Genomic DNA, 19,838 nt, shown 5'->3' with positions numbered 1-19,838 from the left:
TCTGCAAAAAGATACCAAGATTTATGATAGACAAGTGAACCTTACATGAACAGATAATATATATTACTTCTATCACAGTTTAAGCTGCTCATACAGTACAAACCTATGGTTGTCAGCAATGCCATTTCCCAATTCAAGCACTAACCCTATATCTTCAACCCTCGCTGCATGTCTGTTCAGAGAAGGTACACCTACAGAACTTTAGATATTTGACCGATTGCTTGAGTAGCATCAAGAGAAGCTTCAAAAATACAGCCAGGTAGATGGGGCTTGCATATTCCCTAGTGCCGAGTGGCCCTGTGTGTTCCAACTGTGGAAAAACAGAATATATTTCTGAACAAATAATACAACTCAATCCTTATTTAAAAAGCCTTTAAAAACTGAGGAACATAATTAACTCAATTCCAAGATGAGAAGATGAGTTTAAAGTAGGTGAGACTGGTCATACTGGATACAGAAACATGGTTTCAAAAGACAAAACTTTCTGTCTAAAGTCTTCAGTGAGTAAGATAAACTCAATTACATACAAATCACTAACTTACCAATGCTCCTTTCAATCTTTTTTTACAATGCAATAGTAGTCTCTCTGACTCGATGCCAGCCATAAAGTTAATCATTTATTTATGGATTACAAACATCAAACAAAACTGTTAAACCATAACTCCTCTTTCAGAATTTCACTTGGTCTATTTACTATTTAAAAACAAAAATTAAGAAAAATGTACTGCTGAAAAATTGTTTTACTGTAAAACAGACTCCTAAAAGTGACCATAACAATAATACTTTGTACTGAATATTAACACCAATGGGACAGATTATAGTTGATTGTGAACATATATGACTATTAATATTAACATACCAACTGGAACTCAAAAAATGCTGTATTAAAGGTTCAATAGAAATATATCTACAAGTATACAGCTCTGAGATAGCTGCACCACACAGAGCGTTCCTTAGATTAGCATGCAGTCTAGCTTTTCACTAAACATTTTGAATCTCTGGAGTAATATTGAATAGATGTCACATTACATATGCCTGGATCCCAAAAAGTTTCTCCCTTCATTATTTACATCTTGCCCAATCACAACACAAAACAGCTATTTTCCTAAACACTTTCAGACTCATGAGGTGAGACCATGTATTTCCTGAATACAAATACAAGATTTTAGTGTTTTATAAAAGCAGTCAATAATATCCCCTTACTACTGCTCAGTTTGGTGAATCACTGCAGTTAATAGGTGGATCAGTTGGGCAAGAAACAGCACACATTAGATCTGGGTTATTACGCCAGATAAATTTAAGTCCCTGGCCATTACCATCAAGCAGCCTCTAGGTCCAAAATTACAACACGCTCAGTATTAACCTGTCCAGATAGGACAACAAATAGATAGCAAAGGTCAAAATCTTGGGTAGCACCACAGACTGCTGGAGAATGCTCAAAATATTTGGATGCTTATAAAGCATGTTTCGGGCCTTTCACCAGCCTGTGTGGTACAGCATGACTTCAAGCTTGCCAGAAAGCTGAGGATCTGTAGAACTACAAATATACCAACTCTGTTGTAAAACAGTGAAACATGGGCACTGAGAAAGGCTAAAGAGCACTGGATTGATGTTTTTGATTCTCATCATCTTTGTCAGCTGCTCCACATTAAGTGGAAGGACAAGATTAGAAATGAGCATATTTTAAACTGAACTCAACCACCTCCAGCAAGCCTGGTTTGGTTTTGGTGGCTTTCTTAGTACAGACACATTATTAGGATGGAAGACCAACAAATTCCAAAGTGTGTTTACCAAGGAATACCACTTTTTGCCCAGCAATCATGTGGTCACCAAAAGCTTGGTTGGTGCAGTAAGACCACCATTGATTGACATGCTGATGGGATATTCAGTTTACCTCAAATATCTAACTTGAGATCTACCCAGATGGTGCTCAATCTGCAAGGAGGCTATGTCCTTTTGTGATTTGCCATGACAACAATGATACCAGTGTAAAATTCTTCTCTATAGTACATACTTTGAGGAAGAAAAATATTGTGACAATGCCACATAAGTCAATACTACAGTTTTACTCAGTGCTGCTGTGACCAGCTCATAGACAATATAGTTCCTGTAACATGTAAATGCCCACATAAAAGTGCCCACTTTTAACAGAGGGCAATAGAATATCTAATGTTCCCCCATACATGAATGTGCAAAAAAAAAAAAAAACCCAAAAAACCCTAAACCTGATTTAAAGGTTAAATAAGGACATTTTTCTTAAGTATGAGGAGAAATGTGTCAAGTGTGTACAACATCAGACCCCAAAACTCACTTCATACCAAAGCTATCACTACTCTGAAAAACAAGGCAAGCACTAATATAAAAACAAATGCAATTCAATAATGCCATACTAAATATTAAATAAAAAAATTACAGTTGCTTTCCCCTTCACTCTCCCTATTTAACCTCAAGGTCAAATGGATAATGCTAGGAATAATATGAATGTGCTTGATAACTAATTCATGTATGTTTGTACTATGAACTATTCCAGGGGTAGGCAACCTATGGCATGGGTGCCGAAGGCGGCACACAAGCTGATTTTCAGTGGCACTCACACTGCCCAGATCCTGGCCACCAGTCCAAGAGGCTCTGCATTTAAATTTAATTTTAAATGAAGCTTCTTAAACATTTTAAAAGCCTTATTTACTTTACATATAACAATAGTTTAGTTATATATTATAGACTTACAGAAAGAGACCTTCTAAAAATGTTAAAATGTATGACTGGCACGCGAAACCTTAAATTCGAGTGAATAAATGAAGACTCGGCACACCACTTCTGAAAGGCTGCCGACCCCTGAACTATTCTAATACACCAGCAATCCTTACTCTTAAAGTACACTATAACCCAAGTGAGGAAATCATTTTCCTCTGATGTTTTCATCAGTAGATGGAATAGGCTGTTTAAAAAGATAGCAAAAAGCTATGCCCACGATTGTAAGTTCTTCCCAAAGTATCAGTTTCTTTCCCTTTCCCCAGTAAGAGGTTTTAAGCAGACTTGGTGGTAACACCATTTATTCAGAAGCCTGTACAGCACACTTCAGATATACGCTGCAAGATAATTTGCAGCAATCGTGAATGATTTTTACCAGTCTGTGCATTTGTTTCAATTTTTTTAAACTACTCTCACAGTGCATCAAGAATAAAACTTTTAGATGTTTTAGTTTTGATAATTTAGCCAGAAAACCTCAAGTGAGATACAGCATCTGTTTTTCAAAAAGGTCCTGTGCTTTTACCCAATTTTACAGCTGGGCTGGTGACTGAGGCACAAGGACATCACATGACTTCCTTGAGCTTCAATCAATCGAGCTGTAAAATACATTTAGATTGTTTGGGAACACATTGCTCATATGCTTCGTGCTGGAAGAATGGGAAACATGTTTCATCTAATTTAACTGGAAATGTTTCTCTTCAATTCATAGAGTACCTATTATATAAATAAAAGGAGAGGAATGGTGACTGCCAAAAGAAAGTATCCCTTGTGGACCAGTTAAACCTCCCCAAAAACATTTAGTTGGAGACCTATCTCCTTGAACAAGCATAAAATTAGCAGACCAGCTGTGTAAGTTGTGGTTCAAAACAGGAGTGATTAACTCACTGTAAAAATATTTGGGTTGATGTATCAACCAAGTTTTTGTATAATTAAGAAGTCACCTATTAGGTAACATTTTCTACCAAAAGTTCACGTGCTAATATTTAAAACCACTGTAAACACATGCTACTTATGTCTCCAGATATGAATTTAGCGATTATGAAAGATGCCCATCTGATAGCCCTGGAAACTGAAGTCCTCTGTGTGGACGCAAAATACATATAGCAGCGCTGTTTCTACAATTGCAAATTTAAGATCCATAATTCACCACTGCTCTATCTCCAGCAGTGTTAACAGCAGTACTGGTTGTAGTACAGACAGGACTCGGGCATTTTTATCACATCATCTATCTTTATTCAGAGTCAGATAGCAATACTACAGACACCTGAATCCTGTCTTATACTACTGCCTTCCGGGATACTAGCACTGTGAGTTGCAACATTGTTAAAGTATAGGTCCTATGCTACAATTGTGTAATTGTAACAATAATATAAGCTTCCATGGCACTGCCATAGAGCAGTGGGGGGTTCACGAAATGTTACAGGGGGGGTCTCAGGGAAAAAATTCCCTAATGGTGGACAGAGCTGTCCCTAGGGACCCCGGCATGGGGCCAGCAGCCCGGAGCCCCTGGACTTCCAAGAGCTAAGCAGATCAAAGCAAGCATATCTATCACATTGAGAAGATTTAAACTGCAAGAGTCCTTATAAGAAATGGAAAGGAAGGTGGATTTTTTTGCTGTTTTAAAAATTAAATAGGCAGCTAATACTGTTTTTAAAATTATTATGAAGGACAAATTTAAGCTTTGTTGTAACGTGCGTTGTTTGCCTGGACTGCTCAAGACCTGAATGCTTGTGTAGGTGGAACTCTTAGAGTTGGCTTCTTAAATACCTTCATGCTGTTTCACATCTGATACTCCTTGATGAAACATACGAGCCTTGTCTAATAACAGGTTTATTCAAAGTGATACAAGCTAGAAAGTGAGATCTTGGAAGCATGCTGCCATTTCATAATGTAATAAAAATACTGTAATGATAAATAATAATAAATAGTGTGTAATAAGCATGTCATAAAAACAAATTTTATATTTCCAAGATCAGTGCTTTTATAATTTATACTCAGGTAAAGGAGAAAATCCCTGGAAATATTCACTTTTAGGAGAGGGTTCGCAAGACTTGATATTTTAGTGAAAGGGGTTCACAGGTTGTTAAAGTTTGGGAACCACTGCCACAGAGTGATCACCTTTAGGAGCAAGAAGTAGTTCAGTCTCCATTCTGATGTAGCTATTGGATTCTCTCTCAAGGTTGCCAAACATGAGAAGCAATTGTGCTCACTGTGCTAGTGGTGTCAGTCCACTGGAAACTGAACCGAGACACTCTCACTTGTTTCACAGAGACTATCCAACAACTTTTGGTTACTACCAACCTCGACTTGATATAATCCACCAACCTAGAGGTGGAAATGCCTTATATTCATTAAGAGTTTCCTAAGCCATCAATTCCTCTGTATATTACTTTTTTAAATGGTGACCTGAAAATAAACACACACAACATTTTAGTACTTTGTACAAATGCTCTGAAAATGCAAAGAAATAGGTATCTCAGCACACTAGTATTTTTCATTTGCTTTTTCCTTTTACAGCTCCAGAATTGTATCCCTGCTTCACATAACATTAGAGCTTGGTAAGAAAAGTTTTCTCCAATATTGTAGGGATTTTTAGAGTTCTCTTTTTTAAACTTATAACCAATAAAATAGAAGATACAAAACTATGCCACACTGCATAATTCAGTTAATTGAGATGTCTCCAAGGAACAGATTTAAGGCTAAATATACCTAATAGCAAGGACTATAGCTTATTAGAACTCCTAAGTGAAATGTCCTCAGGTGACTTAATGGCTATGGGGCCTGACATGAGACATTCTTGTGCCAGTTGTTAATTTTTTCCTCAACATCTTTCTGTTGATCCTTAGTTAGGATACAAGGAGAAATGGCTGAAGTGCTTTACCACTGCCTGCCAGGCTGCTCCTTTCCAGTCAATTATTCTGAGCTACCATGCTGGCATCTCACATCTGTCCCTGCCAGTGGACAGGTAGCAGACTCAGACTATCTGAGTAAACATGCTCCTCTCCAGTTCCATGGGCCTTTACAGAAATGCAATGGGCTCATCCCAGCTTTGTAGCTCACCATGTCCATGACTTTTACTATATACCCCTGGCTAAAACTTGGGAGGGGGTGGGGAGGGGAACGGCTCAGAAGGGTGGCCTGGGGGGGGCACTGCAGGTGCTGGGGAGGGGGCCGAGGACTGGGGGCAGCGCCGCGGGCCCTTGGGGGGGGAGGAGGGAAGAGTCACGGCCCAGGGGTGTTACGGGTCCTCGGATGGGGGGAGCGCCGCAGGTGCTGGGGGGGGGGTGGTTTGCAGCTCGGGAGGTGGGGTGTTGATGGGGCTGGGGACAGCTCCCTACCTGGCTCCTGGGAAGCGGGGACCCCACCTCCAAGCTCCACATGCTGCCTCCGCCCCAAGCCCCGGTCCTTCAGTTGCTGTCGCCCTTCCAGTAAGCAGCCCAACCCCCAGCTCTGAATCCCCCTCTCACACCCAAACTCCTGCTGCTGGAGGACAAGGGCAAGACTCAGGCAGCCCCCGGGCCAGGTGCACTGGCCACTGCAGAAGTCACGGAAAGTCACAGAATCCGTGACTTCCTTGACAAACACGGAGCCTTATTAATGATGAACTAAATGTTAACTTTGTTTTAAGATGTAACTTTGTTTAAGATGCTACCTCCCATCTAGTGATCCAAATACAAGTTATTGCTTCCTCTTAAATTGAAGTAAGGGTGGCAATACCATACTATGCCATCCTTACTTCCACGCTGCTGTTGGCGGCGACTCTGCCTTCAGAACTGGGCTCCCAGCCAGCAGCTGCCGCTCTCCGGCTGCCCAGCTCTGAAGGCAGCAGCAGCCAGCAGCAGCAGCGCAGAAGTAAGGGTATCAGTACTGCAACCCCTCCCTCCCCCGCATAACTTTGCAACCATTCCACAACTCCTTTTTTGGGTCAGGACCCCTACAATTATAACACTGTGAAATTTCAGATTTAAATAGGTGAAATCATGAAATTTATGATTTTTAAAATCTCATGCCCGTGAAACTGACCAAAATGGCCTGTGAATTTGGTAGGGTCCTAACTATTAGGTCATACAGAACTAGAAACACTTCTGAATACAATGGATAGTTGAGATGTTCTTAGAAACCCCCAGGTTAGCTTTCAACAAACTACTCTGCTTATCACAGCAAAAAATAATGTCAGTAAAGGCCACATACTTAGCATAATGTAATACAAGAAATAATTCATGCGAATTTACAGAGGCCTTCTGGGCTTTGGTAAGAATTACAGTACATTCTTGTGTCAATTATCAGAAAAACTTGCAAATGTCAGCCAGTAAGTGAAATTTCTTTTCATCCTTTCAGAAGTCACTACTTCTCCTAAGTATGATGCAAGTGAAGTAATTCTCAAGTCTTAGGTAGTAAAAGAAAGCTTAAGAAATCCAATCGTGCCCCAATCGGCAGGACTCAAGGCTAAAGGATTTTTATCATCATCATCTTTGTTCCAGTGCCACTTCATCATTTCAAAGCATCTGAGTACAGCTTGAGCCCATCTCTTAATTTTAAGGCTGTCATCTGCATAATGGCCCCACCTTTGGTCAATCACAGCTGTAGTACTTACTTCCTGCCTGCAAGGACAAGGGGGTTAACTCATCCAAGGCTAGCTTTAATTCCTATCTAATAGGTGGCAACCAGAGGTAACTAACCCATTTTCTCAACATTAGAAAGCAACATGCCTGATCTGCTTTGGTCCTAGAGATCTCAAATTGTCATATTACTCCAGAATCCAACCACCTCTCAAAGTGACTCTATAAATGGTTTGCCATATACTCCAATATTTCCTAAAATCTGCTATTCTAATTGTTACATTATATCATCCTCATTTAAAACAATTAAACAAATGAATCGCAGTTTAAAGGTAGAAATTATTTCTTCATATTTTTAACATTTAGCTACATATGAAAAAAGGAGATGCTAATATTTTACAAAAATGTAGCCCTCATTTACCTCAACTATGGAAAGTGGTATTTCCTGAATTAAAGCCTTCTTTTTGACTGCTTACTCCAACACCAACAAAACTGAACATACAGAAGTTACATTTGCCCTAATATCTGGGGTTATGTTGGGCACAATGGCGTGGCGCCTGTAATCCCAGCTACTTGGGAGGCTGAGGCTGGTGGATTGCTCAGGGGTTCTGGGCTGCAGTGCCTTACGCTGATCAGGTGTCCGGTGACACTGACAGCATGGCCAGTGGGTGGCTGAAGAACTGGCTAGAATACCACAAATGATGTGTTGTGATTGGTGCTCTCTCCGTGACGGCTGATGGACCTATCGATCATAGATTATTATTAGGGTTGGAAGGGACCTCAGGAGATCATCTAGTCCAACTCCCTGCTCAAAGCGGGACCAATCCCCAACTAAATCCCCAAATGACCCCCTCAAAGATTGAACTCACAACCCTGGGTTTAGCAGGCCAATGATCAAAGCACTGAGCAATCCTTCAAGGTGATCTAGGACTACAACCTGGATATAAAAGAGATTTGCAGGTTTTGTTATAAAGCATGGATTAAAGAATTTTTGAAATTATAAAAAGAAAAAATGGAAGATACAGGTATTTCCACTAACTGCTTACAAAGGAATAAAGGTACATATTGATTTACCTCTGTTGGGAGCTGCATAACTAGACCACTGTATATCATATCCTTAAATTTGTACCTCCTCACAAGGAAGAAGAATAGGACCAGAATTTTACACAGAAAGACTAAAATAGAAAAAGTAAAGTCTAAATATGGCTTTGACCTCAGAATCACCCTTCTAACTTAAATATAAAGAAAAGAGTTTAAAAATGTTTTTTTTTAATGGTGTTCTATTTTGGTGTTTGATATGCCATTCTAAACTAGAATATTATAATTTAGAAGTAAATTTATAAAGCAAAGAAAATATATTCCTTGCCTCTTATCACAGTGATGTTCTCTCTACTGTCCATTTCTTTGGTCAGTACTTTTTAAACTAATACAAAAAGTAGTAGAGTAAAATCTAATTGCAAATACTTTTTAGAATACCAAGTTTTGTCTCTTGAACTCTGAATTACATTCTTCTAAATTTTGCCAATTTTAGCCCAAACATATTAGACTTACCAGTCAAGAGAAGCTGAAAATAATGCCAATGATATATAGGGGATACAAATGAATAGTGTTCCAAAATGAATTTTCCAATCTCAACTGATTAATTATTTTCAGGTCCAAGTAAATAAGGATGTAAGAATAACATTAGGAAACTATTATAACTGGTGCAGACAATGACACTTTGGTTAAGGCTGGCCAGCACCATTATAAAAAACTGTTTTAAGTTGTTTATAACTTTACCAAACTTTAACCATTAAGGCTAAGTTTCCTATGTCATGAGTCTGCCTCAGGCTAAATTTTTCTACAAAGTTTGAGCTGAAACCATTCAACTGTTTCAGAGAACAACACTGGGGGAAAAGAAGATGTTTCTAAAAAATTCTTAAGTAATTTCATTGAGAAACTAGCACTTCCATGCTTTGGAGCAAGGACTTGAAATTTGGCATTGTGGTGTCAGGGATGTGCCTTTTGCCTTTCCCATGATAATTTGCCCAAACTTGGTCACGTTATGAGACTCTGAAATGTCTCAATTTGCACATGATCAGCGGTGACTTATTAGAGTTTGACAGCTAAATTCTCCCAGGACTGTGTGTACTGAGCATGCTCCAGCCCAGGGGTCTCAAACACACGTCCCGCATGCAGCCTGCCAGGTTATTTTCTGCGGCCCATGAGCTCCTCGCAGCCCCCGCGCCCTTCCCCAGCGTTTACCTACAGAGGCTCCGACCCGGCACGCGCCGGGGGCGAGCCTGCCCTGCCCCTGCACCGCTCCAGGAAGTGGACAGAACCTGGGGGAGAAGAGGCACAGGGATGTGTTTTGACATTGCTTCAGGCACCACCAGTGATGAGCTGCCAAAATCTTAACAACGGGTTCCCTATAAAAAGTTCTGATTTAACAACGGGTTCCCTATAAAAAGTTCTGATTTAAGGGATGTGCGACAGCATGTATTTTTTGTACCAATAGGGTTACCATACGTCCATATTTTCCCAGGAGGTGATTAAGAACCGAAAAGCCTGACATGTCCAGGAAAATACAGATGTATTTTAACCCTACCTAAAGTTCTTTTTTAAAAAGATGGGGCTGAACTAGAAATGAGCTCCATTTCACATGTGTGGGTGGTGATCAGGGACAGTCTCAATTAATGGGTCTTTTTCTTATATAGGCTCCTATTACCCCTCACCCCCGTCCCGATTTTTCAAACTTGCTGTCTGGTCACTCTAGGGTGTGCACATGTGTGGGTCCCAGCTGCTCCCTGCCCCCCCCCCTCATTAAAGCCGGTGTGCAGGGTTACTGCCCTGGGAACTGCAGGGCACCAGTGGATGTGGGGCTGGCTGCAGATAGGGGCGTGGGGCAGGGCTAGCTGGAGGCAGGGAGTGACACGGGCTGGCTGTGGGCAGGTGATGCAGACGGGCGGGCTGCGGGTGGCTGTGGGCAGGGGGTGGCTGCGGGCGGCTGTGGGCAGAGGCTGGCTGCAGGCAGGGGTGGCTGTGGCAGGGGCTGGCTGTGGCAGGGGCTGGCTGCGGGCAGAGGCTGGCTGCGGGCAGAGGGCGGCTGCGGGCAGAGGGCGGCTGCGGGTGGCTGTGGGCAGGGGGTGGGGCAGAGGGCGGCTGCGGGCAGGGGGCGGCTGCGGGTGGCTGTGGGCAGGGGCTGGCTGCGGGCAGAGGGCGGCTATGGGCAGGGGGTGGGGCAGGGGGGTGGCTGGGGGCAGGGGGGTGGCTGCAGGCAGGGGGCGGCTGGTGGCAGGGAAGGCGGGGGAGGGGCGCAGATACTCACACGGGGGGGGGGGGGGCCTGGGAGCAGCCGGACGCAGCCGGGGACTCACGGGGCAGCAGCAGGAGCCCCAGGGCCAGAGCTCCAAAGAGCAGGAGCAGCAACAGGGCCAGGAAGCAGCTCACATGGCTCCCGCAGCACAGCACAGCGCCCCCCGGCGGCCGGGAGGAGGAATTACAGGCTTCCCAGGCAGAGCCCATCAAAGCTTCCCTCGCAGGGAAGCTAGTTAACAAGCGGTTCTAAAACCGCTTCTAAATTTAACAACGGGTTCGCGCGAACCGGCTCCAGCTCACCCCTGGGCACCACCCCCAGCAGCTCCCATTGGCCGTGGTTCCCCATTCCCGGCCAATGGGAGATGCTTGGGGCGGTGCCTGAAGCAACAGCAACACACACACCCCTGTACCTCTCCTCCCCCAGGTTCCAACCGCTTCCTGGAGCGGCGCAGGAGCCTACCCTGCCCCCGGTGCACGCTGGGCCAGAGCCCACCCCCCCAAACCTCTCCTGCAGTCGAACCCCCTACCCTGAGCCCCTTGCCGCACCCTACACCCGATCCCCTACCCTGAGCCCCCTGCCGCATCCCGATCCCCTGCCCTGACCCCCTGCTGCACCCCTCCTGCACCCTACACCCTGACCCACTGCCCAGAGCCCCCTCCTGCACCCCGATCCCCTGCCCTGACCCTTTCCACACCCCTCCTGCACCTGGATCCCCTGCCCCCTTGCCACACCCCTCATCTCTCCTGCACCACACACCCCAACTCCCTGCCCTGAGCCCCTGCCACACCCACACCCCTCCTGCCCCCCCTGGGGGCAGGGAGGGGGCGGAGTTGGGGTGGGGATTTCAGGGAAGGGGTTGGAATGGGGGCAGGGGCAGGGCCTCATGGAAGGGGTGGAGTGGGGGCGGGGCCGAGGTGTCAGTAATGCAGCCCTCAGGCCAATGTACTAGTCCTCATGTGGCCCTTGTGGTCATTTGAATTTGAGACCCCTGCTCCAGCCCAAGGCTAGAGGGTCTGAGAAGGATTTTCCCTGCAACTGATGACTGCCAGATTCCACTCTGAAGCAGGACACTGGAACTGAGAGTAGCAAGACTGTCTCTCCTCTGCTCTCGATGCCCCTTTTGCTGGTGCAAGACGCAGAAGGAAGGTGGTTCCTGCCAGGAATGCAGATGGATTGGGAGGGAGGAGGGAAGGTGCAGAAGTTGTAGAAACCATAGAATGGGGTGCAGCAGAGAGGGGAAAGAACAGGACCAGAGAGTTGAGAAATGGAGGCAAGCAGCAGCTGGGGCAGGTGGGTTGGACAAAAACAGAGAAGGAGGGGGACAGGAGCCAGGGTGTGGGCTGGATTAGAGCAGAAGAAGAGCAGAGATGTGTTCGGGGCTGCACAGGAGCAGAGGGGAAAAGGGCAAGAGCTGGAAAGGGGGAAGTGGAAAAAAGTAGACCGGGATGAAGACATGTAGTGATTACAGAGTCAGAAGGATCTATAACCACTAGAGCAAATCCCCATTAAAATGTGGAACTGAACCCAGGGAGTCAAATTAAGGTTGCATGAGCAACACTGAGGGTATGGCTACACTTGCAACTTCAAAGCGCTCCCGCGGCAGCGCTTTGAAGTGCGAGTGTGGTCGCGGCGCCAGCGCTGGGAGAGAGCTCTCCCAGCGCTGCAGGTACTCCACCTCCCCGTGGGGATTAGCTTACAGCGCTGGGAGCCGTGCTCCCAACGCTGGGGCACTGTTTACACTGGCGCTTTACAGCGCCATAACTTGCTGCGCTCAGGGGGGTGTTTTCTGGACATCTTCTAGCTTTGAACACTTTACTTTGCCTCTCATGGAGGTGGTTTTCTTATGCTGATAAGAGCTCTCTCTTGTCAGCACAGAGCATCTTCACCAGATGCACTGTATGTGTAAACAAGCCCTCAGAAGTAACCAGCCTTCAGAAATCAACATCAAATGAAGTTACTATAATCAAATGCATTTTAAAAAATGATAATACATCAGCCACACAGAGACGGGGTCTATATATGTATTGAGACACAAATTCAACACTTGCTGACAAAGGACAATTCACAATTTTCTACCTGGGTTTTACCAAGTTGAGACAGGATTATTCTCTCAACACCACAATTACAGTTCCCAATAAATGGGCCTCAAAAGGGATTTGATTAGTAGTTCTTAGCATAGACTAATTGAAATCAAGCAGAATGGTGTCCTGACAATACTGACTTGCCATGTACAAAATATCTATGAGTCTACCCTCAAAAAGTAAAAAGTACTATTACTAATCAAGAAGTCTGACACTGTAAGATTAATGAAGTCTGACTATTTATTGATGGGATAGAAATACTGGCAAATCCAGCATCTCTTGATCAATGCTTGAGAAGTTTACCAGACACTTTAAGCCAGAAGACTATTTGAAACACTGGAGAGTGGGGAGAACCAGCCACGTCCAAAGAAATACCCCATGATTCCCACAATACTGGGATTTTCTACTCAGATGCCACTCAGGAAGACAACACTGTATTAGTTAATATTAGAGAAAGTACCTTTTTTTTTCTAAATTGATGCGCAAGTTCTTTTTGGGGGGAGAGGAAGCAGTGTTTTTAAGCAGTTTTCCACTTGCCGGGGAAACATCAGTTGTCTGTTACAAATAAGCAAGTGGACTTTCAAGCCTTGTCTCCTGACAGACAACATCCTTCCCCACCTCCCACTGAAGTTCTCTACTCAGACGACTGTTCACCTAAGCCAGTGAAAATATTACTCCTTATGAAAAAGCCATTCAAAACCACTAACCATCATCACCCCGTGATATTGCTTTTGTCACTTCATATCTCACTTCCTGAACTGCCCCCTTCTGAAGAGTCCCACACAAAAAACATTTGTTACCCAAGAGTTAAGGTTTCTCAAATGCATTTCTTGTCAACACAATCACTTCAAAAGACACACAAACCACTATTTCATACATAACAACTTAGCTCTCACGTATTGCTTTTGTAGTAACCCGCACCCTGGCACTAGAACCTGCTCCAGTTGCAATGCAGCCGCACAGAATGCTGCCCTGGAGGGTGAGAATGAGGGCCCACGAGAGGGCAGCTCGAGCTGGGGAGAGGGCTCAGAATCCACCTGAAGGAGCAGTTGGAAAAAGCTGTTAGAGAAGGAGAAGAATCGAGATGTTGAGCTAGCTCATGAACTGGAGCCTGGGTAGGGGGTAAGATGATAAAATAGAAAAACAGGAGACTACAAGTAGGGGACTCGGAACTGAGAAGGAGGAAAAAAGGAAAATACTAAAGGTTTTAGATCCGGACAAGTAGGTGGAAAAAACTAGACCTGGGTACATGAGCAGATACTGTTAGAGAAGGGAAGTAGAGGGAAATAAAAATCTACAGGCTTACCAGAGAGCAAGTATCAAGGGAAAAAAACTGAAAGGAAATAGAATTTGTGAAAAAGGAAATGGTCTAAAAAGCTGTGTTAGATACAAACAGATCCTGGAAGCAAAAATCAAGAAGCCCATCAACAAAGGACCTAGAGCCGTGGTGGGCAACCAGCGGCCTGCACGTGGCCTATCAGGGTAATCTGCTGGTGCGCGGCCAGACAGTTTGTTTACAGCAGCAGGTTACCCACCACTGCCTTAGAGTGTATGAACCGAGAATGGATGAACATCTATTGAAAAAATACTGTTCAAAAGTGCCTAATGGACAAGTGAGGGCCCTCTAGGTGAAAAAATCCTGCTTGTGGATAAACTCCATGAAAGAGGTATAGCACAGGAACACTGAATCTAAGAAGCACTTCCAGATGAAGACAAGCAAAAAACAGGACAGCAAGAGTGGAGTTAGACTTACAGCCAAGGATAGGAAACATTGATTCTACTCTGAAGTGACACAGTATATTGTAATTTCTTTTGTTCTTGTGAAGAACAATACATTTGGTACTAACTGCAAAGTGTGTACAAGTTCACAAAGGCTAATGAGTTGGTAACCTATAATTTATTATAAATAATCTTTGGTAATGTTCTATAGTATTTACACTCCTGATACAATGTTGAAATCTTCCCTTATAAAGTTCTCAAAATGTAAAGTTATTCCTTTTGTCTTGGTTTGCCTCTGCCTCTCCTAACAGTTAGCCTAGCCTACCCAGGTCACCACACTTTCTTCTCCAATCACTTATAAATAAGGATAGGTGTCATTAGCCTCTCTCTGCCTCAGTTTCTCCACCTGTAAAATGAAATGAAGTGATTTACCCAAGCTCATGCAGCAGGTCAGTGGTACAGTTGGCTACAGAGCCCAGGCCTCTGACTCCCACTCCAAGACCCAATCCACTGGATCATGTTGTCTCCCATCATTGGCCATGACAATGTTGTAGTATACAGATCCTACATGTCATTATGTTAAATGCACCTTATATGCACAACAACTCCCTTTCACTTCCAAAATATAACCACCCACAATATATACATCTCATTAATCCAAAACACATTCACATATATAACTTTAATTCAAACTTCAACTAGATTAGAGTAAAACCACATCTTGATAAAATAGTTTAAACATGTATGAATGTACATGTGACACAATCATACTGTAGTGTATTATATCCAAAAATGAACATTGCCTGTGCAACCTTAATTTAGCCCCTTGTGAGCATTCATTGACATAGTTTTTAATAACAGTGGGACAAGTCTACATAAGCATCTGTGTAAAGTCTAATGTTTGATTAATTGATTTAAAACCTACTTTAAATGTACAATTCAGTGCAATCTGCACTATGGATCTGGTAGGGAAATCTCCATAATTCTAATCACACGTTTTTGTACTATACAAATACTGAATACTGCTAATAAAGATGCATGCATCGCATATATATGGATAGACAGTGTCTTTACATTTTGTTGTTGTTAAAATAAATACAATATTTGTGAGTAGAGAGGACTTTGGGAAATTCAGCTCTGCATCCAATCTGTAGCTCAGTCCACCTTTACTTGGACATGCGAGTATTTTGATTCTATGTGCTTACATTTTGGCTGAAATCCTAAAACTATCTCTGGCCCTGCTTTGACAGGCAAAAGGGTATGTTTTTCAATTGTGTTAGCTCAATCCAATTAACACAATTGAAAAGGCCTGTTAAAATGCAGACTAGCATGTCCAAAGTTGTCATGTTAAATTAACCTGACTGAGTTAACACGATTGATAAAACACACCCTTTTTGCCCCTGAAGACATATTCTCTGTGTATTTGTAGTTTACTGAGTGGCTGTCTAGTTTTAATTAGGAGCCAGACATATGGATAATATCTGAAACATCACATTCATTCATATACCTAGATACTATGTTGTTTTCAAAAACAAATGAAAGAGTAAAAGATATTCAGTGTATAGTACAATAAAAAGTAAGTACTCTGCTATTTATTTACACATTGACAAGACTGCTCCTCTGAAAAAACAGTAAATTTCTCCATTAGGTCATCTTAATAAGGAAAAAAGCCCTTTCCCCTTCCTTGAGAACACAGGCTTTTCCCCTCTTTGCCAGCTACTGAAGCCTAAGTTTAGCCATCAGTCTGAAACATGGATTGAACATCACAGACTTAGGAGGAGAAAAAGGGAAGAGATGTGTTTATTTCACAGGTAAAAGAGCACATTTGGGGAGATCAGAGCCTACCATTTTACTGTGAAAGAGAACAGCAGTATGAATTCATCTTTATATTTTTTTCAAGTGGTACTTTCGTCTAAACCAAACCTCTTTGAGCAGGAAAGGAAGTTGTAGAAACAGCTTCACCTGGCATCAGTTTCAGCAGCAGCATCAGTACTGATTTGGGAAGGTTGCAACATACAGACTCATGGAGAACTAATACCCCAGCAGATCAATCAATTTAAAAGATACTTTGCTTAATTCATTCAGGGTCCATCAGTTGAAAAGCTTAATTCTTTTACAAAAAATGAAATAAAATAAAATAAAATAAGCCACAAAGTGGATGGGAGAAGAGAGAACAAGAGTGCTTAAAATGGTACACACCAATGTTAAATTATTGATCAGTGAATCTGAGCAGCCTCCTCCTGCCTATGAAGCAGGAACCAGAGAAATGGAGGTGTGTGAGAATTATGGAAAGCAAAGAGGAAGGGGGAGCTGATTTAACCATTTTTAAAACGTGAACCCTATGATCAAAAAAGGAGGAATAACATCATGGAGAAGTCAAGTTAAGCAATGTGTTTACTTTCACTCTCCACCCTTGCTATCGTTTTTTTGGAGGGAGGAGCAAGGGAAGGAAGATGAATGAGAGGAAGTGGATTTAATTGCCTCCAGTTTTCATAAAAGTGAAGAAAATCTCATACCTCCAGAGCCTACGAATGGGTATTAAAGCAGAACACCCACACACAGATACAGGGCAGTGAGTAGCATGTGGGCTTGGGATGTAATGTTTTTCTCTCCTCCCCTAACAAGACACTGGGAGTGGGAAATAGACAAGCAGCAAGTGGGAGAGCTGCAGCACGTGTGATGAAGTGCTGCCCATGTCGGTCAGTGTTGTCTCCTTCCAGAAAGACAGCGAGTGGGAAGCAGAAGAGAAAAGGCAAAATGGGGGACAGAGCAGCGTAGTGATTCCCAGGAGAGGAGCAAGGTGGAGTGGTGGGTGGGCGGCCGGAGGGTTGCAGCACCCGCAGAAGGAATCGGGGTGAGAGTAGGAGAGGGATGAGAAGGGGGAGCTGCGAGTGGGTGCGCGAGAGGAACAGACGAGAGGAGGAAGGCGGGGCGGGTGGGAACAGCCTGTCCCACCAAGACGGCGGGTGCGCGAAGCAGGTTTTCAGCGATCAGCGCACGAGGACGGGGTGCTCCCAGCAGAGGAGACGGGCGGGCGAAGCCGCTCCCGCAGCGGAGGGGAGGTGACACTGAGAATGGGGTGAGGGCAAGGCCCCCCTAGGAGAGATGAGGGCGGCAGTTGAGAGAGGGAGAGTCACGGGGTGGAGCGAGCTGGGGGGGGGAGGAGGGGCGCGAGGCCTGGGCGCTGAGCGGATGTGTCCGGGGAAGGGGGGGAGGGTTGCTCCCGGGGAGGCTGGCCCCTGCGGGGGATAGGTGATGTGAGCGGGCAGCGCCCCGTGCCCAGCCAAGGGGTGAGCGGGCGGGGGGCTGCCCCCCCCCCAAAAAAAGAAGACGAGGACGGAGCGGCCGGTGGGTCCCTACCTCCCGCGAGACCGCGGCGGCTCCTCCTCTTGGAAACAGCGCGGAGTCGCCCACGTTTCTCACCGGACACCGTCCGCTGCCCGGGGAAGGGGGGAGGTGGCGGCCGAGCTAACCCGAGCCCCACACTCCCAACGCCCGGCCCGCCCACTGATCCCACCCCGCGGCCGCCATTGGCTGAGCCGCACCCACACAGCGAGCCCGCCCCCAGCTCTGCCACAGCCAACGAATCCCATAGGCCGCCCCCTCGCCACCGTCCCTGTCGCTCACCCACTGGGAGTAGCGGAAAAGGGGACAAGGGGCCAGGCCACTCCCGGTTGGTGAGAATTCACCCTACCACTTTCGATTCCTATTGGTTGAAGTGGCCTGCAATCCTCTCGATTCTGCTACCTGATTGGTCCTCCTCGACACGACCGCGGTAGGCTGCGCGCAAACCTGTTCTACTCAGCGTGCGACGGAGAAGGGTGGAAGTGAGAGCCAGGGCTAGGATTCTCATTGGGCGGTGGGAACGGGGGCGCCGTGCCCTCGCGACGCTGACGCAGTGACGTATGGGAACGACTGGGTCCGAGTCCCAAGATGGCGCCGCGCAGGGAGCCAAGGTCTCGTTGTCGTTAGTGGCCGCGCTGCGTTGTGGGACCCTCGCGTGCTTGATTCGTGAGTGTCTCTCGAGGGGGGGCGTCGCTCAGAGCGGTATTGGTGGTGACGAGGGGCTCGGGGCTGGGTGAATGGGGACTGGAATGCCGCGGGGAGGGGACTGGAGCGAGGGCCGGGGCGCTGAGGAGAAGGGGCTGTGATAGTGGGGGGGGCGGGATGCTGTGGGCCAGGCGGTTGGGTATGGAGTGAGGCGCAAACTGAGATCCTGCCCAAAAAATGGCGGGGGTGTGGCTGTGGTCGGTGGCCCTGAGGCAGCGGGAGATTGGGGCGGCGGGGTGGGCGCAGGCACGGGGCCGAGTCGGCGCGGCTGAGAGCCTGGGGTGTGGGAGACAGTGGAGTTGGGATGGGGCTCTGTGGAAATACGCGTGCAAACACGGCTACCGTGCTAGTCGGCCTTGTGCGTTGTTTCTCTTACTTAGTTCGGTGTCTCCCTGAATTCTCGTGTCTGAGGGAGCCTGGTGTCATAAAAAACATAACACTGCTTTTCGGTTCGGCTGTGCTATTTGTGTCACAGGTAGGAAAAGGACAGTCAAGACTGTACATTGGATTAAATCAATATTCTTTGCCGGCTATGAGGCAGGAGGTTTTCCAAGAGCAGTTTCACTTTATAATCTGGTTTATGTTTGCAGGCGCTGTATTAAGGAGGGTAGGAATGAGCTCATGGTGCCTTTTGTGATGTATAAAGACAATTTTAAAAAGAAAACTTAGTTTAATAGTATTAAAATATTGAGTGTACCAAATTTTGTCTGTCTTGGTTTTGATGGGAAACTTCTTGAAACAAAGGATTGAGAGTTTTACTCCTGAGGGAATTCTGCACCAAAAAATGAAAAATGCTGCACACAAATATTTTAGAATTTTGCAAATTTTATTTGTCAATAAATGTGGAGGCTCCAGCATGGTAGTGGGGAGCACAGGCAACTGGCTGCACAGCGGTAGGCAATTCCTTTGCAGCTCCCCCCATCCCTGGGAGGGATCGCTCAGTGGTTTGAGCATTGGCCTGCTAAACCCAGGGTTGTGAGTTCAATCCTTGAGGGGGCCACTTAAGGATCTGGGGCAAAAATTGGTCCTGCTAGTGAAGGCAGGGGGCTGGACTCGATGACCATTCAAGGTCCCTTCCAGTTCTAGGAGATTGGTATATCTCCAATTAGCTCCCCCCATCCGCAACATGACAGTGAGGCTGCACCTGACCCTGACACAGCACAAAGGCTGGGACTGCCCCAGAAACACTTTGGGGTCCTGCCTCTCTGCACCAAGTATGGGCAGGTAGGCCAAGCTCCGTGGGATCAAAGTGTGGAGGGGCTTGGTGTGGAGGAATCTAGGTGTGGAGCCAGAGCATTCTATGTGAGAGCAGCCTGTTAAGTGCCCTGCAGGCGCTCTGGGCTGCAGCAGGGAGAGATGCCTCTACTCCTCCTCACCCCA

The 19,838-nt window shown here is 45.4% G+C and overlaps 2 protein-coding genes across 8 annotated transcripts in view; one reads left to right on the top strand and one right to left on the bottom strand.

Annotated features, from left to right (window-relative positions):
- The window catches only part of SETD3 (SET domain containing 3, actin histidine methyltransferase), a 73,250-nt gene extending 55,046 nt beyond the window's left edge, over window positions 1-18,204 (bottom strand). Inside the window, exon 1 of one of the 6 annotated variants that reach the window (XM_045016921.1) lies at window positions 18,156-18,204. The gene's annotated coding sequence lies outside the window, so the exon portion shown is untranslated. Of the gene's footprint in view, window positions 1-103; window positions 311-17,768; window positions 17,919-18,035; window positions 18,070-18,102; window positions 18,122-18,155 lie in introns of those variants that run through there. The other 5 variants (XM_045016924.1, XM_045016922.1, XM_045016918.1 and 2 more) reach the window with 5 other exon arrangements.
- Window positions 18,205-18,222: 18 nt separating this feature from the next.
- Window positions 18,223-19,838, top strand: part of CCNK (cyclin K) — a 32,049-nt gene continuing 30,433 nt past the window's right edge. The window contains exons 1-2 of one of the 2 annotated variants that reach the window (XM_045016926.1): window positions 18,223-18,419; window positions 18,839-18,933. The gene's annotated coding sequence lies outside the window, so the exon portion shown is untranslated. The remainder of the gene's footprint in view (window positions 18,420-18,838; window positions 18,934-19,838) is intronic. The other variant, XM_045016925.1, reaches the window with a different exon arrangement.

Source organism: Mauremys mutica, chromosome 4 (assembly GCF_020497125.1).
Source record: "Mauremys mutica isolate MM-2020 ecotype Southern chromosome 4, ASM2049712v1, whole genome shotgun sequence".
In the NCBI taxonomy this organism is placed as follows: domain Eukaryota; kingdom Metazoa; phylum Chordata; order Testudines; family Geoemydidae; genus Mauremys; species Mauremys mutica.
The sequence above is the reverse complement of the archived record's forward strand: the minus strand, read 5'-3'. Positions and strand labels throughout refer to the sequence as shown.